The following is a 19,081-nucleotide window of genomic DNA, read 5'->3' as shown; positions in this document are numbered from 1 at the left end:
CTGTTTGACACGACCTTATCAGGACTCTGCTAGTTACGTTCTGCTTCCCTTATGTAGTTGCTCTCAACAAAGTGAAACTGCATATACTTGTCTCCTTCTGTTAGGCATTCGTGGGAGCAGAGCCGGAACGCTAAAAGAGTTTGAAAGATATGACAGCCAAGTCCCTCAGTACAGTGAGCACGTGGATTGATCGGTTTTGATTTTTTTTTCTGGCACGAACAAGACTCGTCAGCGCTCGACTCGAAACGCTGCCAAGTGCATCATCATCAGAATGACCCAGGTGCTGTCAGCCCAAATGGAGTGTTTTCAGATTTAAAAAAAAAAAAAAAGAGGAGGGGGGAAACCATCGTCTTTGGGAGAGTTCCAAAAATTCTCCTGGAAGGTGTTGGTTAGCAAGGACTTTTCAAAGGGCCTTATAAAATGATTTAGGATCAGGGTGCCCCGAAGATCATCTTCTTCCATGTGAACCTGCCTGGCCAGTGAGGTCAGTTGATGAAGTCCTTCTGAGCCATTCACCTGCCATTGAAGTATGGCTAGCAAGGATGTGCAAACAGTGTTCCCCCCAGGGTGCACATCTCCCAGTCAAGCTCCATGCAATGCAGAGCTCAGCCACCTAGAATTTCGGCAGTGATGGTGATGTCATTGCGGAACGTTCAGAGGTGGAGTCACAACTTGTCATTACACCGTGTAGCTGCCAAGGAGGTCCGTGGCTGGCAGAAAGCTACAAGCACAAGGAACTTTTCTGTTGTGGCACCCAGGCTTGTTCCACAAAGCCAAGTGAAGTGGTCAACTCAGGCAGCTGATGGGTGAGGGGGACCCATTTCTGTATGACCACTTGCCTCCACTGCTCTCCTCCTATTCCCAGGATGCTCTAACCCACTATTCTTCTCCACACTTAAGAACATAAGAAGAGCCCTGCTGGATCAGACCCAGGGACCATCTAGTCCAGCTTCCTGTATCTCACAGTGGCCCTCCAGATGCCTCAGGGATCTGAGGAAGGGATCACTTCCTCTTCTCCTCCATCCCACCAGTGGCATTACTAGAGTTTGTGTCACCTGATGTGGGAGAACAGCACATCACCCCCATGATGGAGTGTGAGTGTGAGTAAGTGTGTAGAGTGTGATTGTTGGAATTGTAGTACATATTTATGCTTGTATCTCAAAGGTGCATAAATTGTGTTGTGCTGTAGCACAATGACAATAAAGTTACTACTACTACTACTACTACTACTACTACTACTACTACTACTACTACTACTACTCATGCAGTGGGTGGGGCAACATCCAAGGCTATAGGCATGGTGATGCACCATTGCCCCTGCCTGCAAGGATTTTTTGCTACAACTTTTGATAGCATAGAGATATTCAATGTGGTTTGTTTCATCGCATTCTGCATGAAATTGCACATTGAATAATATATAACATGATGGTGTTATTTGAAAATAACATAAGATTAGAAGATTTGAAAAGTTTTGACCATTAGTGGTGTCACTCACCCCCTGTGCATGTCACGTGGTGTGGCCTGCACCCCCTAGCAATGCCACTGCATCCCACATTTTTCCTTTTCCAATCCAGGGGCTGGGAGGAAGAGAGTCTCGCACATCACCATGTAAGTGGGTAGCACTTGGCATGCTGCCTCTGGTGCCAGGAGATCTCGAACTGGCTCTGCAGCCAGAATGTGGAACTCTCTGCCTAGACGATTGGTCCCTTTCCCCTCAATAGCTGTTGCCAACTGACAATTTGCTTGCCCATGGACTTATCCCCCAAATTTCCATTACAAAAATGCTCAGGGTGACTTGTGATATTTAAAAAAAGACTCAGCAAAACTTAAATCAGTTTTAAATAATGATAAAATTGTAAAACAAACAAAAACATCAGCCAGATACACTAAAATACAACTAAAACATAGCCAAGGAATCAATCAAAAGGCATGCCAAATGTTTACATAAACCTCTTTAAAAACCCATTTTTGCCTGGCCCACAGGTGTAAACATTTGGTCTCTGTTGTGTAGTTGCAACATTGGGCAGAAATGGCTTAAATGGCAGTGGAGGACCTCTTGGAGTAGAATGTTCCATATTCAGGTTCCTGTCATTGAGAAGGTCCTTTTTCTTGTCCCTGCTAAGTGTTTAGGGGGGCAATGAAGTTTGGATAATGTTAATATCCCCCCCCAGTGGTGTAGCTAGAGGGGGTGCAAAGCATTAAGTTTTGCAGGGAGCCTCACCGCAGCGTGCAAGGGGTCCGGCTCTCTATCCTTCTGAGCCATTCCAGGCAGTGGGAGCAAAACAGAGGCATATGCCTGGCTCCGAAGGGGAGCCTCCCCCAAACTCTTGCAGCACACTTGCAGACCATTCATGGCACAGTGGTTGAAAATCGCTGCCCTAAGTTATCCCACCACAACAAATAGCAGATTCAAGGAGGGGGCGATTTGGATCATGGCTGTAATGCTGGGACCAGAGGCTTAAGTCCCCTTCCCCCACAGTACGGCGCATTTAAAATTGGAATGACATCACTGCGCTTGAGATGGGGGGGGGGGAAATTCTGCATCTTCAGTCATGAATTTATCATTGCATTCCCTAAAAGTCACATTTAAATGTTTATTTTGCAACCATTATAAACAAGGGTACAGAAGAATGAATGATGGCTAATGTAATAACTTAGCTCAGAGAATGCCTTCATGCTATTCACCATTCATTATAATCACTGTGCCACTCCCCATCCTGAGTAGTTGGGGGAAAGTAAACCAAATAGAAAGCCAGTCCATTCAAAAGATCTGTCCGTAAAAGGGATTACAGCGTATGGTTCATATAGAAACTGCTGAATGATCTGATTTGTTCAGATCATGTCTGTTTATTTTTGGTCTGGATTTTTTGTAGTAAACATCATTATGCTGCAGTGAGAAGGGGGGCTTTGTTGCTTTTAGCAGAAATGAAAGATATATGTATGATAAAATGGGGTGGGGTGGGAATCAGACAAAAGTTGACTGCTCTGCATTTTTTCCTGTCTTAAGAAATACAGAACGGTACCCCTCCTGAATCAGGCTAAGTAATTGCACCGATCACTGTGCCGTCCATGTTCATAAGAGCTATGAGTTTCTGGACACAGTGGTGTATATTTAATTTCTGGACACAGAGGTGTATATTTAATTTCTGGAAAATTCAAATGCTTTTGACATATAATGCAAGAGAACAGGGTTTCTCAACCAGTGGTATGGGTTCCACCAGTGGTACTTGAGGTGGAAAAGTCCATCACGGGTTACGAGCCATGATGGGTATGTGCAACCTCCTGATTTTAGAAATGAGTTATGTCAGAATGCCAGATGCAAGGGAGGGCACCAGCATGCAGGTCTCTAGTTGTCTTGTGTGCTCCCTGCGGCATTTGGTGGGTCACTGTGAGATACAGGAAACTGGACTAGATGGGGCTATGGCCTGATACAGCAGGGCTGTTCTTATGTTCTTAGGGTGTCTGGAAGTACTTGCAGGACCCTTAGACCCAGCAAGATTAGGAACGTGATGCAACAAACAGTCGTAGGAGGGTCGTCTTGGCAGGCAAAGCTCCAAAGCATGCTTTTCCATGCTTAAAAAAGCCGTCCCATCCACCCTGAGCCTCTCACTGGTGTTTGTTGCATTGAATCTGGCCTCCCAACCCAGAAGTAACTGGTGATGATGTCAATTGCCTGATTCTTCCGGTGGTAATTCGAACAGGTGGACCATGTGAAGTGGACAAACCTTAAGAAACACTGCTATAGAATTGCTTGCTGTTGTTATTCCCACATTACAGATAGGAGAACGGAGGCTGAGAATCAGTGATTATCTAAGGCCAGAAAGTGGCATAAGTAAGATTTGAACCAGGGATGCCTGGTTGATAGTACAGGCTCTGCTACAAAATGAGGTCTGTAAGAGATGGAACAGAAGACCCAAACCAAAGAGATGCTGGGAACCCTCAACCAGGGCTTGCCTTAGGCGCTGCAGGGCCCAATTGGAAACACTTTTGCAGGGCCCCCTCTAATTTTGCGGGATCCCCTCTACTAATTTTTTTTTTAGCTTTTGGCTTGATTGGAGACAAACCAAGAAAAAAACATTTGTAACTACTGTGCAGGTGGATAGGACTCCTGTATGCGCTCCCAGTGTGCGCCCAGTTCGCAGCACTGCCCGAAACTCGCCTGTGGCCACCCTGTCTGTAGCAGCCCGCTCTGGAGTGAGACAGGGGAGAGGATGGTGTTGGGAGCTGTGTGGGTGGGGAACAAATGAGGTATGCAATGCTGCTGCCTTCATAGCATCAATTTTGAGCCAATTGGAAGCAGCGGTGAGTGCGAGCTGCTTCTGAAGTGACCCCATTTTGGGGCCAATCAGAAGCGGTATGGGATGGGTGCTTCTTCCAAAGTGACCCGATTTCAGGCCAATTAGAAGCAGTAGTGGGTGGAAGGGCAACACAGGGATCCCACCATGTGCGGGACCCAGTTGGGTGAAATTGTCCCAGTTGCCTAAGAGCCTGTCCTGCCCTCAGCCACAGCAATGGATTTACATCTTTCAAACGGATGTAACTTTTCTAAGATTAAATAGTCATATGGAAGGCAGACATAGCCCAAGTGTACGGATTATACACATCTGACTTTACTTAGGTTGTTTATCTTTTAAACACCATTAACCACAAATTAGCAGGCTCTTCTGTGGCCATAAATTCATAGATTCCATTAGGGAACAGTCAATTAGGGGATGATTACATTTCTGCAATGCATGTTTGAGGCTATTTGTGGTGGTGTCTCTTTGTTTCCACTTTGCGGCGAAGGATGCAAGCATCAAAAGCAAAACATCCGATGGCTGGCCAAGCAATTCAGAGCAAATGCAGCTATACATATTAGCTGTGCCAGGGCTCCGTGTTTGTGCCATTACACAAAAGATCTTTATCACTGCACTCAGCTGATGATACGCTGACCTTATTTTTCTTCTTTCTTCTTTCTCATGCTCTCTTTCTTCCAAGGAGGAACCCCTCCCCCCCATTCTCACAATAACTCCATGTAATAGATTAGATTGGGTGATGGTGACTGGCCCAGGGATAAATCAATTATCCACCAATGTGGCTGAACAAGAACAATATGGACTTAGGCTACAATCCTATCCACACTTTCCTGGGAGTAAGCCCCATAGACTACAATGGAATTTACTTCTGAGTAGACTTGCATAGGATTGGGCTCTTAGTTGTCTTTGATCTAAATTTAACACTGTTGTTACTACACTATGCTGCAAATCTACAGTGCTGATGATTGTTAGCAGATCATCTAATGGTTCAGCGTCTGGAAAAGAGCATTTGAGTTGCACAAAGCTCTTCTTCAGATATAGGTGATCAAATGACTGTAAAAGTGATTTAGGGCCCAATCCTATCCAACTTTCCATGATGCATCCATGCCAACAGTGTGTGCTATGCATCCTGCAATGGGGGGGCAGTCATGGAGGCCTCCTCAAGGAAAGGGAACATTTGTTCCCTTACTTTGGGGCTGCATTGTGGGCTGCATTGGCACTGAAAAGTTGGACAGGATTGGACCCTGAGGCTCGTAAAATTATGACTTACAAAATTATGTAAGGTGTGGAGGGAATGGATCAGGATAATTTCTTTTTTCTGCCTTCTCTCACACGGATAGAATGAAGCCCCAGCAAGTGGATCACGGCAGGTCTACTTGGCCCCCCTTCAGCAAAATTGTTGGTGCAAGTTTGAGTTGATCCATGTTGGTGGATCAGGCCTGAGAAGGGGGATAGCATGTGGTGCGTGCTGGCACTGCCAATTCTGGCCTCTCCTGGGCTCAATCAGCCCACCCGTGCCCCACTGCTGCCCTCCCTCACTCTGCCCTGCCCCACCCCTCCCTCTCCCCACTCCTACATTGCTCGGCAAAGAACTTAACTTATCCAGTGTGTACTCCTGCCAGCGCTTGTGCTGGCGGGGTGGGCGGGCGGGCAGGCAGGCCTTCCGGGCCAGTGGGCCTAGATGGTGCGCTGTCATAACATGCTTTGCGGCATGTTTGTGACAGTATGTGCAAGTAGAGTGCTGTGCTACAATAGGATTGGGCCATTAGTTTGTTATAATCATGGTGATATGACATGTGTTTTTAAAAAAAAAGGAAAAAAAAAGAAATGAAATCAGCTATTAGGCAATGGAATAAATCATCCACTAAGTGTAACTAAACATAAAGAAATTGGATCTCCCCATATCGATGGCACAATCAGAAACAGCAGGGATGTGCACATATAAAGCTGCCTTAAATGTTTGCTTTTCAAGCCTTTAAGAGGTTGACAGCAACATTTTAATAACAGTCAAGTAGGTCTAGTTTTGGAATGCATCATACATGCAAATTGCTCCTGGAATCTGTCCCTAAAACAGCAAATTCCGTTTTTGCAGACGAAAGGCTTGACAAAATCTTGACGTTGGTGTAGCAAAACGACTCCGTGCTAGAGCACTCGGAACTGTCGAAGCCTCTTCTCCGACTGAATGCCAAGAGATGCCACACATTCTAGAACTTCTGGAATGTCTTCTCATCTTTCCACAACAAATGCCCTTAGATATTCCAAATCTGTGAAGAAGAATGCACAATGGCCCCTGAGATCATGTGCACTAGCTATATCCTGCTGCTGTACCTGGGGATACAGGATGAATTTCTCTTCGGGATTGCTGTGGTTCTCCCCAGAATGGTTCCAATTGCAAGTGGGAAGGGCCCACTTACATGGCGCATTCCAGAGCCTGCAGTACTTACCACGCTGCCCCCCTGTAGCTATGCTACTTCTTGACTACATAAAGGGAAGGACATTTCGAAACCTTTCGGCTGAGTTGCATGAGATTTCCTTCCGTCACTGACGGTGCAAACTTGGGTATGTCTGCTGGTGCTGGGGGTAGGGAACAGAATCCTTAAAAATAACTAGCCATTTTCATTTGTCATCTGGCCCCATAAACTGCCATCACTTAATCAACAAGACTACTCTTGTATTCATTAATTTGAGGGAAGAATCTTGGTGCCACTCATTTGTTGTTGGACTTATGGATACATGGAAGCAGCAATTGGAGCCCTCAATGTCAACTGCTCCTTGGAAACAAATCATGCTGTAGAAGACAACACGATGCTGAATTTAGAAAATGGCTTGCCTAGTGAAATAACAGTGCATTCCTATACATGTTTAAAGCAAGTCCCACTATAAAATTCAGTTAAAAACAGGGTTGCCAGTTTGCCCAAAATGACCCTATTTTTCCCACATTTTTCTTTTTTCTCCAATGGATTGATAGGAAAGGTTAAACTCAGGTCATTTTAGAGCCTCTGCTGGACTCTGAGCCCAAAATCCTGTGCTCAGCGCGCTGGCTTCCCGCCAGTACGCACTGTCACAAACATGCCATTAGGCACGTCTGCAAGGCTTACCGCTGGGCCATCGCCCATGCTAGCCTGGCAGTGGCCAGCGCTGGGCTAGCGCCAGGCAGGCGCTCATCCTCCGCTGCTTGGCAGTCGCACAGACCACTGAGCCACAGCACAACAAGCGGGGTCAGGGAAGGGGGTGGGGAGGAGTCGTTCCAGGAGGGCTTCCGTTCCGGGAGGAGGGGAAGGCAGGTGGAGAGCGGAGAGAGGGTGGGGAGGAGGTGTGATGGGGAGGCAGGAGGTGGGGAGAGGGTGGGCAGTAGGCATGCTGGGTGGAGGGTGGGAGGCAGGTCTAGTGGAGCTCTGTTCCACCTGATCGAAGGCGTTTGTGTGGGGCTTGTGTGGGGTAGCGTGAGTAGCCCCATTGTGGGGCTGCTTCCCTTACCCAGAAGAAGGGGACGAAAGTCCTCTTCTCCCGAGGTGCCACCCACAGTAGCCCGGGGTGCACAGGAAGCAGCGGCACAGGATGCGGTGCTGCCAAAGCTGGGAGCCCTGCGTCGCTCAGGATTGGGCTGTCTGCCTCTTCACTGTTGGGCATTAAGGTACCAGATTCTTCCCAATTTTTCAAAGGTTGACCACATTGTGACATCTGCAGGCACTGCTTTGAAATCTTGACGTTTGGTTGCACCCAACCTGGCACTCCAATGCGGATGATGATAATGGCACAGGTACAGTGGGGGCGACACATTTACCGCAGGTGTTGCAATGTGCTGTGTAAGCCGCTCCTCCCATTCACCATCGGAGCCATTCCAGCCAGCTATGGCAATGCGCAGGAGCACTCATGTGCATTGCTATCACTGCCCAGGACGGCTCCAAAAGCAAGTGGGTGGGACCACTTTCGCAGCACATTGTGGCACCTGCAGTACTTATTGCGCCACCCCCCCTTTAGCTACACCACTGGATGATGATGTGGGACAAAGAAAACAAGGACCTTTGCAACACAAGAATAAACTGCACATCTTTGTTCACCAGTTTTGTTCTGGCTCCATTGTTGTATTTTTTGCTCTGTCCTCCATTCCACTAGTAAACTATGCATGCGTGTCATCTGCTTCACCGTTCTGGCTTGGACAGCGGGTGAGCAGCTGCCATTGGCAATGATGAACCTGTGCCAGCTAGAAGAGGCTGCCAGGCCTGGTCTCTCATGGGCTTTGTATGGCACATCCACAACAAGTGTAGCCACCAGACTGAATGTTAACAGAAAATAATGTGCAAAATAAAGGTGTAACTGCTAGAAACAAACAGTTGGGCTTCCTTTCCTTTTCCTGACCTTGCTTTTAAAGATGAAACCCACAAAAAAAAATGTGTAGCTTTCATAACAATGACAGGGTAAAATAAAAATATACACAGCTGATCAATTTTCTTTTCATGTTTTCAGATTCCTGGCTTTGGAATGTGAAAAACATGGCTCAACATTTTGTTATCTATCTCCCCCTTTCCCAAGGAGTGAAAAATTCCAGGGGCAGTGCTACCCAGTTTGGTTTCCATTGAATGAGAGAGCATCAGTGACTTATGGTGTCTTCAGTATATCTTCACTGGAATGTGTATACCACCTTTCTCAAGTTCTGATGGATCCTGTTAAAACACACCTAGGTTGCCAACCTCTCAACCACAAGTTCCCATTGAAGAAGCATTAACCAGATATTCAGGACTATTAATCAGCATCTATTTAACAAAAGCAGCTTACAATGCAATAAATGAGAGATAGCATCACGGTGCTCAGAAAGAGAGGAGACAGGGTGACCAGACATCCTCTTTTTCCAGGACATATCCTCTTTTTTAGCCTCATTTAGCCTGGAAAATAACTTAAATGTCTTCCTTTTTCCCGTGAGCAGGCCCCTGTAGGCAGTGCATAGCCTTTTTGTAATTAATAAATTATATGTTGCAAATGATATGTCATATAGTTTAAAGTTTGATAACAAGTAATACAGTGTTTAAAGTAATCATATGAAAGTAATATTATGAGTGTTGTTTAGCTTTTATTTTGTCATGTCTCATTTTTCTTGGATGTCCTACATTTTTGGGTACCTTGTCCTCTTTTGCAGTTATGAGATCTGGTCACCCTGAGAGGAGGTCCCTCCTAGGGAGACGCAGAGTTGACTGAGAAGAACAAATATGAACATGGTTAAATTATTACTAATGATATCACTCTTTGAATGTTTCCAGTGGATAGTGATGGCCTTTTCTCTTGTCTTTAAGCTCCATTGCAGATGATGAAGCACAGCTGTGACAAACATTAACCTCTTTACTCTTTCCCTGGTGTCAAAAACTGCTATATATAAACATGTAAACTGAGGACATCAGTTCGGCATCTGGCCTTTCCTTCAACTCATCGCAGAACATTGGGGAACACAGGAGAGCATAGCAGAACACTAACTGAAAGTGAATCCCAAGTGTGACATTCAGAGCTCTTGCATCAGATGTATAATTGCAGGCCTTCTCTGCTTCAGGATTCTGCGGTGGACCAGTACATGTTCAATAAGCAATGTCGTGCACGCACTACCTGTGTGATGTGTATATGGTCACCATCTGGAAGCTGCATTAGTAGTCTTATCTTGTGAAGGAACTTGCTGGTACAACAAAGACTATGCCTTGGCTTGCCTCACTTCAGAAAGCTACATGGATCAGAACCCCTTTCCTTTTCTGTGCAGGGGGGGTGGGAAGTAGGAGACAAGGCACCTGGGCATTCCCTTAATCTTTGAACAGGCTTGTCAGAGGAGTGGGAGACATTTTTTTGTGCAGCCTCTTTTGTCTCTCAGCAGGGTTCATAATTCTTAGGTAGGTCACAACTGGCAAAGGAAGGGCTGGCTACCATGTAAGATAGGGCATGGGACACTGATAAACAACTCAAGGGATCACTTGGAAAGTCAGCATTCAACAACTTTTCGAAGGCTATGCTGGCTACACCATAATTGTCGTTATCTCCATTAAGAGTTTGTGCTCTGCGGCATGAAAGGAAAGTGTGGGGTTCGGCCAAGGTGTGCAGGACACCTCTACACCCTGTGAATCCCTTTCATCAGGAGCAGGAAAGAAAAATGTGAGGCTCAGCTGTTTGCCAGAAGGAAATAGCTCATGTATGGCAAGGTTAGCAACAGAAATTGTGAAAGCCTGTGATGGGATATTCCCCCAGACCAGTGGCATAGAAAATGATTGTGCAGCCCGGTGCCAAGCTCAAAATGATGCCCTTGAAATTATGTCATGCCTGGGCTTTTGAAAAACTGAAAATTGGGGAAAATCTGCCTCCTCCCCTCAGCAGCTCACCACCCACTTGCTCTGCGGCTTCCCCCCAACCAGGGGGGTAGCTAAGGCATCTGCCACCGGGGGTCAAAGAAGATTTTGTAGCGCCTCCCTCTATGAAGAAGTCAAATTGAATTAAGTAAATAAATTAAAAAGTGTGCCCCATATTGGTTAGACACTGTGCTGGGGTGAAGGGGGTCAGTTATTGCTAAATATAAGAGGGGCACCACTTGAAAAAGTGTCTCTTTACCAGTTAGCAGGAGTAACTATTATAATACATGGAAATGAGACACAGTGATTAACACTGTTTAACACACTCATTAACACAGTGATTTATTTTTTTTTAAGTCTCACTGACAAAGTACTAAAATTGTCAAGGCACACCGTCAGGATTTTGACAACTGACAAGGTACACCATGCTGTTGGTAGGGGGCTCACATCCCCATTGGGGATGACCCTCCCTCAAATGACCCTCCCTCAAACTCTCGTGGCACACCTGCAGACCATTCACAGCACACCAGTGTGCCATGGCACAGTGATTGAAAATGGCTGCATTAACACCTTATTGGATCCCTGCTGTATCATAACACCTAACTGGCTCTCAGAACAATCACATTGGCTACACTGGCTACACATTGGAGAGTTGGACTTAGACCTGGAAGATCCAGGTTCAAATCCCACTCAGCCTTGACGCTTCCTGGGTGACATTGGGTCAGTTCCACACTCAGGCTCACCTACCTCACAGGGTGGGTCAGCAGCAAGAATAGCAAGCTGGCAGTTGCCACCTGTCATGTTTTTGCCCCCATAAATGCCCCATGTAGTGTTGTAGCATCACAGTATGGGGCACTGTGATGGAACAAACAATGGACAGCAGCTGTCTGTGAAAGTGCATTTGCAGACAACTGAAAGAATTGGATGGGTCTGGAGATGCTCAATTCCTTCACAATATTTCCCGTATGAAAGCACCAAAGAACTGGCTCTTGGAGACATGATTCGTGCAGACTTGAAAAATGTCTTTCAAACGGCCTTGGACCAGAGCATCCCAGATTCAGATGTTTAGCTGACTTGAAACAATTTAACCCCTCCGTCTTTCACATGCAGCCATGTGCTTCACTGACCTGTGAAGCTATCAGCCTGACCTGTCTCTCTGTGGCCAAGTCAGAAAGCAGATGAGATCCTATGGAAAAAGCAGACTTTTTGCCCCAGAGGCTGGCAAAAAGCACAGAAGAGCTTCATTTGGAAACGGTGGAAAATTCCTTGGCTCTCATACAATATTTTTTCCCATAAATTAATTGAATGGGAACTACAATGAAGCCAGAACATCAAGTCACACTTGTGAAAAGGCCAAAGTTCTACCCAGGGCTTGTCAAATTTATTGATTTAAACCTCCAGGGATCTCCAAACTGCAGCCGGGGGACCATATCCAGCCGGCTAAAAGATTTTATCCAGCCCTCAGCAACTTTCTTTTTTGTTAGAGCATTTGCTACTGTTTGTCATTTTTACTCATTATGTATCATTTCTCAGTTTAAGCATGGCATTATTTCTTTGTAACTGTCACATTTCTCTCTTCTGAATTATGTCATGCTGATTACAAAAAAAAGATCCAAGTAAAACTTATTCATTCATTTAAATTTCATTCATTCATTTAAAAGACTGATTTCTTTTTGCCCCCCCCCCCCCCATGTACAAAATATACAATGTGGCTATGATGTGGCCCTCGTATGGAAAAGTTTGGAGACCCCTGCTCTAGCCCACCCTAATATCTTGGAACAAGTACTGTATCAAGATAGCAACTTACATGGCCTCAAGCTTAAAACTGCTCAACTGTCGATTAATCAGCACAAGCTATAGTTGAAGGTTAATTTTAATCAATGGGGTTACAATTTGTTAAAAGGTTTACTCTAACTTGATTAACATAATAATAAACGAAGGCTAATGGAAAAAGACCTTATGGAAATAAACACTATATTTGGCCCCATTTGGCATAGATAGAAGGGGTGTAAAGCACTAAGTTTTGCAGGCATCTGAACATGTTGTTCAAGCAGCCCCTCCCCTTCAGAGCCATTCTGGGTGGTGGGAGCAAAATGGAGGCGTTCACCTCTGTTTTTGAGATGAATTTCCCTTCGTTCTTTTGCTCCCACCACCTGAAAAGACTCCAAAGGGGAGAGGCAGAGGCCACTTGCACGGCATGTTCAGGCGCCTGTAAAACTTAGTGCTTTACACCCCCTCTAGCAACACCACTGGTGCAACTGTATAGCTTATGAAAGCGAATTGACCCTTTCATGGGAGACTGTAGGAGTTATTTTGTTTATCTGTTGGGGGGTATTAACTTTTTTACAATTGATTTCTTTTGCCATAGAGTACTTGTACTTTCTTAGCTGTCACACTAATTGTAACCTTGTTAAGTGTAAAAAGAGGAAAGAAAAGAAAGCACTAAACACTGGTAAGGCGACCCCTGTCCTGCAAAGCATGGCTCTATCAAGCATCTTATGAACCTGGCTGGGTTTTAATTTGTGTTTGGCAGCATTAGATTTGTTTTAGTTGTTCATGCAAGTAGCATGAAAATTTGAATTCAAGTAGTTGACTATGTAGTTGTTCTCTTTGTGTGTGTGTGTGTGTGTGTGTGTGTGTGTGTGTGTGTGTGTGTGTGTGTGTGATGTGTTTTATGCTTGTTTTATTCCTTTGACTATGTCTGCCAACAGTCACAGGCATAGCAAACATATATACCATCTATATGACAGTAATTACACTTGATAAAAATGCTTTGAAATTGATTAAAATATTAAGCCATTTTTGCTCAATGTTGCACATATGCAACAGGGATCAAATGTGTACTCCTGTGGGCTGGGCAGAATTGGGTTAATTTGGAATAAAAACACATAACACCACTTTCAGCCCCGCCTTTTTAGGATAAATTCATGAAAAAATAAATCCGTTTTAGACTGCCTCTGCTTATAAGACATTCTGAGTCCTGGGTTAGTCCTCCAATAGGTTGAATTTCCACCTCACACCTTGATTTTCCATCACCACCATTTATTTTTTTAATCATGGAGAGGATCTCTATCTAAGTGCTGTGTTTGTCACTGTGGGGCAATGCGCACAACTATGCACAAAGAACATGTTGGCAGGGGTCTGGGTGGCCAATAACAGACCTCCCCAACCCACCCCCCTGAGGCAAAGGTCCGTGATGGCACTCCGGTGGGATGCTGCAGCCTTCCCCCACGCAAATCCCCCCCACTTACCTGGACCACACGGCGCCCTGTGCAACTCCAGAATGTGTCAGGGAAGACTCCTGAAGCTTCTTCAATGTTTTAAACTGTGCTTCTGGTTCCAACCACGTCGGGAGCATCAGGGAGGCTTCCACGTGGCCCTAGGGGCGCACAAGCCTCCACGCCCAGAGTATTTGCCCCATTCATTTAATGGCAGGTACACCACTGTGAGTGGCGGGAACATTCTTTCTTCCCCTGACCAACAGCCTGTCTCAACACTTGAAATAACATCTGCCCTAGCATGTATCTGTATTGGCAACCTTCAGTCTCGAAAGACTATGGTATCGCGCTCTGAAAGGTGGTTCTGGCACAGCGTCTAGTGTGGCTGAAAAGGCCAATCCGGGAGTGACAATCCCTTCCACAACGGGAGCAAGTGCAGTCTGTCCCTGGTCTGTCTCCCTGGCTATGGGCCTTCCTTCTTTGCCTCTTAGCCTCAGACTGTTGGCAAAGTGTCTCTTCAAACTGGGAAAGGCCATGCTGCACAGCCTGCCTCCAAGCAGGCCGCTCAGAGGCCAGGGTTTCCCACTTGTTGAGGTCCATCCCTAAGGCCTTCAGATCCCTCTTGCAGATGTCCTTGTATCGCAGCTGTGGTCTACCTGTAGGGCGCTTTCCTTGCACGAGTTCTCCATAGAGGAGATCCTTTGGGATCCGGCCATCATCCATTCTCACGACATGACCAAGCCAACACAGGCGTCTCTGTTTCAGCAGTGAATACATGCTAGGGATTCCAGCACGTTCCAGGACTGTGTTGTTTGGAACTTTGTCCTGCCAGGTGATGCCGAGGATGCGTCGGAGGCAGCACATGTGGAAAGCGCTCAGTTTCCTCTCCTGTTGTGAGCGAAGAGTCCATGACTCGCTGCAGTACAGAAGTGCACTCAGGACGCAAGCTCTGTAGACCTGGATCTTGGTATGTTCCGTCAGTTTCTTGTTGGACCAGACTCTCTTTGTGAGTCTGGAAAACGTGGTAGCTGCTACCCTAGCATGTATGCACTGCTGAAACAGAGATGCCTGCGTTGGCTCGGTCATGTTGTGAGAATGGATGTTGGCCGGATCCCAAAGGATCTCCTCTATGGAGAACTCGTGCAAGGAAAGTGCCCTACAGGTAGACCACAGCTGCGATACAAGGACATCTGCAAGAGGGATCTGAAGGCTTTAGGAGTGGACCTCAACAGGTGGGAAACCCTGGCCTCTGAGCGGCCCGCTTGGAGGCAGGCTGTGCAGCATGGCCTTTCCCAGTTTGAAGAGACACTTGGCCAACAGGCTGAGGCAAAGAGGCAAAGAAGGAAGGCCCATAGCCAGGGAGACAGACCAGGGACAGACTGCACTTGCCCCCAGTGTGGAAGGGATTGTCACTCCCGAATCGGCCTTTTCAGCCACACTAGACGCTGTTCCAGAATCATCATTCAGAGTGCGATACCATAGTCTTTCAAGACTGAAGGTTGCCAACTACTTATGATTAGAGTGATCCAGCTGTCTGGGTTGGGCACATGAACACTTCACATCCTGGGGAGGCACTAGGTCATTGGATGCTTCCTATTCCAGGTAATTTCCTCAGTTCATTGGAATGTACATTATACACACCTGGACAAGGTCCAGAGTGGGGGTAGAGAGATCGGGGTTAGTGATATTGAGCCCTATAACCTTTATGTGCATCTGCACATTCAGGAAGGGCTGGATCATGCTGATGATATTCGAAAGTCCATCGGGCTGGAATGTACAGTCTCCTTCTGATTATGTTTGAAAGCTACTGACCTCTCAATGACAGACATGATTGGACCTGTCAAACTGATTTTTGATGGGGGGGGGGGGAAATCACAAGGGCAGAGCAAAACAAACTGAGCTGGAGACCTGAGGATGTTCGTCAGACCAATCTGTTTGTGTCATAAAAGACAAAAGCCTCCTCACTTTGCAAAATCAAATTCTTTGCAAGCTCTGCTGAAGAATTAAACATTGACAAAGCAGCACAAAATAAACACAGGCTGATATCTGAATCTCCTTGCTTGAAAGATAAGAGTGTTTGGAGCAATTTTTATGGTGGTACACTTTGGCAAAATGACAAAACCCAAAAGAATAGGCCCGCTCCCCACCCCCATTTTCTGCAGAGATTTTATATGCACAATGACAAAGCTGAATCCACTCTTAAAATGCACCTGTCAGAGCCGTCACTTATCAACAGTGTTCTCTTGTCGCTTTGTTATGTTGTGTGGATATCTGATTGTGAAACAGAGAGCAAGAGGTGTATCTTTCATCTGAAGATGGCAGCTCAAGAAGGGAGATTTAGGCATGGAACAGTTGTGTGGACACAACACTTTGGAATAAGGCCCATGAATAAGCTGCACAGATAAAAAGTAACTAGATTCACACAGTTAAGCAAAATAATAGGTGGCTTTTTCATTCTATATGGCAGTGTTACTCAAACTGTGGGTCGGGACCCACTAGGTGGGTTGCACACAAATTTCAGGTGGGTCCCCATTCATTTCAATATTTTTAATAAGATGCTTGATGCTGCTAAGGTATGTGACCTTTCAAAAACTGATGAATCAGAAAATACAGTGGGACAAAAACAATATTCACATCAGCAGTGTGAGAGAGGGAATGCTAAAAGCTGTGTTTCATTCCAATAAAGATCTGCAAGAAACTTCCTAATAGGGGACCTTTTACTCACGTACTGGATTGTCAGCGTTTTCTAGGTGGGCCTGCATGGAACTGTGTCGTTTTTTGTTTTCATTGGAGACCACCTTCACCTGCAGTCTGAAGTGGTACAGACCACTCAGAAGTTTCAGAACTGCACCACCTCATTCTGCAACATATGCAGACACATGGCCTACCTAACTTCCTAGGTCGGGGCCTCTGAGAGGAGGGGTTCGGGGAGTGCATCGTAATTGGGCCCAGGGTCAAAAAGGGGGCCCAGGAGTCGAATTTGCATTTGAAGGGAGAAAGAGAAGGGCCCAAAAGAAACTTTGTACCCCCTGATAAAATTCCTATCAGTACTTCTGCCCTGTGCAGCAATGCAGTGGTGCCAATGCAGTGTCTGCTGAATCCTGTGGGGGAGTTTTGACCTCAAAAAGGGGTTTTAGTGACTGAACCCTTGGGGACCTGATCTACCACCCCATCGCCTTCCTGTTCTGCCCTCCCCCTGCCCCGTACCACCTTCCCCACCATACTACCTATGTCAGTTGGCTTTCTCTGGTCCACCAGTGTGCATAAAGAAACTCTGATCTCCCCTAGCAGTGCACCACTGTGTGCACTGCCAGAATGTCTTTTGCAGCTGCAGTAAGGCAGTTTATACTGGCAGACAGCTTGTAAGCCTTGGATCCAGTAATTTTTTTTAAATGGAAGACTATTCAGTCCTGAGAGCCTAAAGTGGTACAGTCCAAGCACAACTGAGTGTGATCTCTGCTTAGAATTCTGTAGCAGAACGTAAGCCAGGCATTACAAAAGAGGAGAAAAATCACCAAGTGACACGAGGGTTTGAGAATTATGGAAGGGTCAGAGAACCCAACACCCTCACATATGCCCTGGACACTGCTTGGCTCCTTCTGGAAGTGCTAAGTACTCTCCACATTTGCTTTAAGGTGCTCTCCTGTCCTCACCAATCAGAATGGTCCTTCGTAAAGTAAAAGATTGGCAGCTGCACCATCTAAGTGCCAAAAGTCTGTGCTTGTATTTTGTTCTCTATCACCAATGAAGCCAATAGTGACATCTGTGTACATGGCAGGCGTCCTTATTGGCATGAATTCAACTTTTCTTCTGCCTTCTTTCCTGGCTAGAGTTTGCTCAACTGTCTGTGAATCTGGTGGATCTGATGTGCTTGTTGCCCATAGCTCTTTTCTCAGCTCTTTCTCCACACTGAAATTTGGGTAGGAAAAGCGTGAATGGGAGCAAAGTCCCTGGAGATGCTAGTCTGCTGTTGCTTCTGTTACCCACCAGGGGAACTCTTGAATGTGACACACCTCACATGAAGCTGCCTTATACCAAATCAGAGCATTGGCCTATCTAACTCCTAGCCCAATCCTAACCTCTGCTGACCCTCAACGCCAAGTGGCCTACATAAGCAAGTGTCGCAGGTTAGGAAAGGAGATCTCCTTAGAGTAAGGGAACAAATGCTCCCTTACCCCATGTTGAGCCCCACCCAAATTGCTGGTGCAAGTCTGAGAAGCCTTGTGTAGATTGTGAGTTAGGTACTGTCCCTGGGACACGTCAGGGATCCAGGCCCCGCTCCCTGACCTGTCCCGCCCCTGTTCTGCCCTTCCCCTGCTCAGAAACTTCCCCTTCCCATCTCCATTCAACCCTTCCCAGCCCCTGCACTGCTCATTGCTGCACTTACCTCCACCAGCAGCCACGGGTCTAGATGCAGTGTCAGCAGGACAGCACAAGTCTTTCCACCACCATTGCGTACACTACTGTGTCAGCACTAGTGGTAATTAAGACTGCACTCTCAGTAATGTCTTCGCTGCCTGGCAGTGGCTGTCCAGGGTTCCAGACTAAAGTCTTCCCAGTCCTACCTGGAGATAGCAGGGATTGAAACTGGAACCTTCTGTATGAAAAGCAAGTACTCACCAGTGAGCTACAGCCTGGGGAAGGGGGGGTTACACTTGCCACTACTTTTTAACCAGATGTTTCTTCATCTGTCCTAAATTAGGGAGCTTTCATTCTTTAAAGAGAAATGTCACAAATTTTAAAAAAAATGAGGATATGTATTCAAACCACTTTAAGAAAAGGAAAAATGGGAGAACACCAATAGCAAGAAGAAAGAGATGGTGTGGAACATATTCTTGGTCATCTTATGGCCACCAAGAACATGCAGTGAGCAGTTTTTTTCACCTATCCCAAGCTGTTTTATGGTGTGGTGGTGTTTCACTAGCATTTTAGTGTGCACCTTGAGGTCAGCAAGAGTCAGTGAGAAAGCCAGTACTACTCCACAAATGCTATCCGGCTCAGGGATGCTGGCTGAGAGCCCTTCAAGCTTGGATCACAGTCAATCTCAAAGGCTTTCTGGTTTGGGAAAGGTGGGGCAATTCAACTGCCTCAACTCCTTTTGGGATTGATGTTGAGAAGCAGGGCTCATCAACAGATATCCCAGCCTTGAGTCAGGATGGGAACACTCAAAGGGGGACTTAACAGTCGCTTGTTGTCTCCTCTGGGGTAAGGACCTGCCCTAAAGAGGGGTGGAGCGTTTGGAGGGTAGGAC

The sequence above is a fragment of the Tiliqua scincoides genome, chromosome 4, assembly GCF_035046505.1.
Source record: "Tiliqua scincoides isolate rTilSci1 chromosome 4, rTilSci1.hap2, whole genome shotgun sequence".
NCBI classification, from domain to species: domain Eukaryota; kingdom Metazoa; phylum Chordata; class Lepidosauria; order Squamata; family Scincidae; genus Tiliqua; species Tiliqua scincoides.
The sequence above is the reverse complement of the archived record's forward strand: the minus strand, read 5'-3'. Positions refer to the sequence as shown.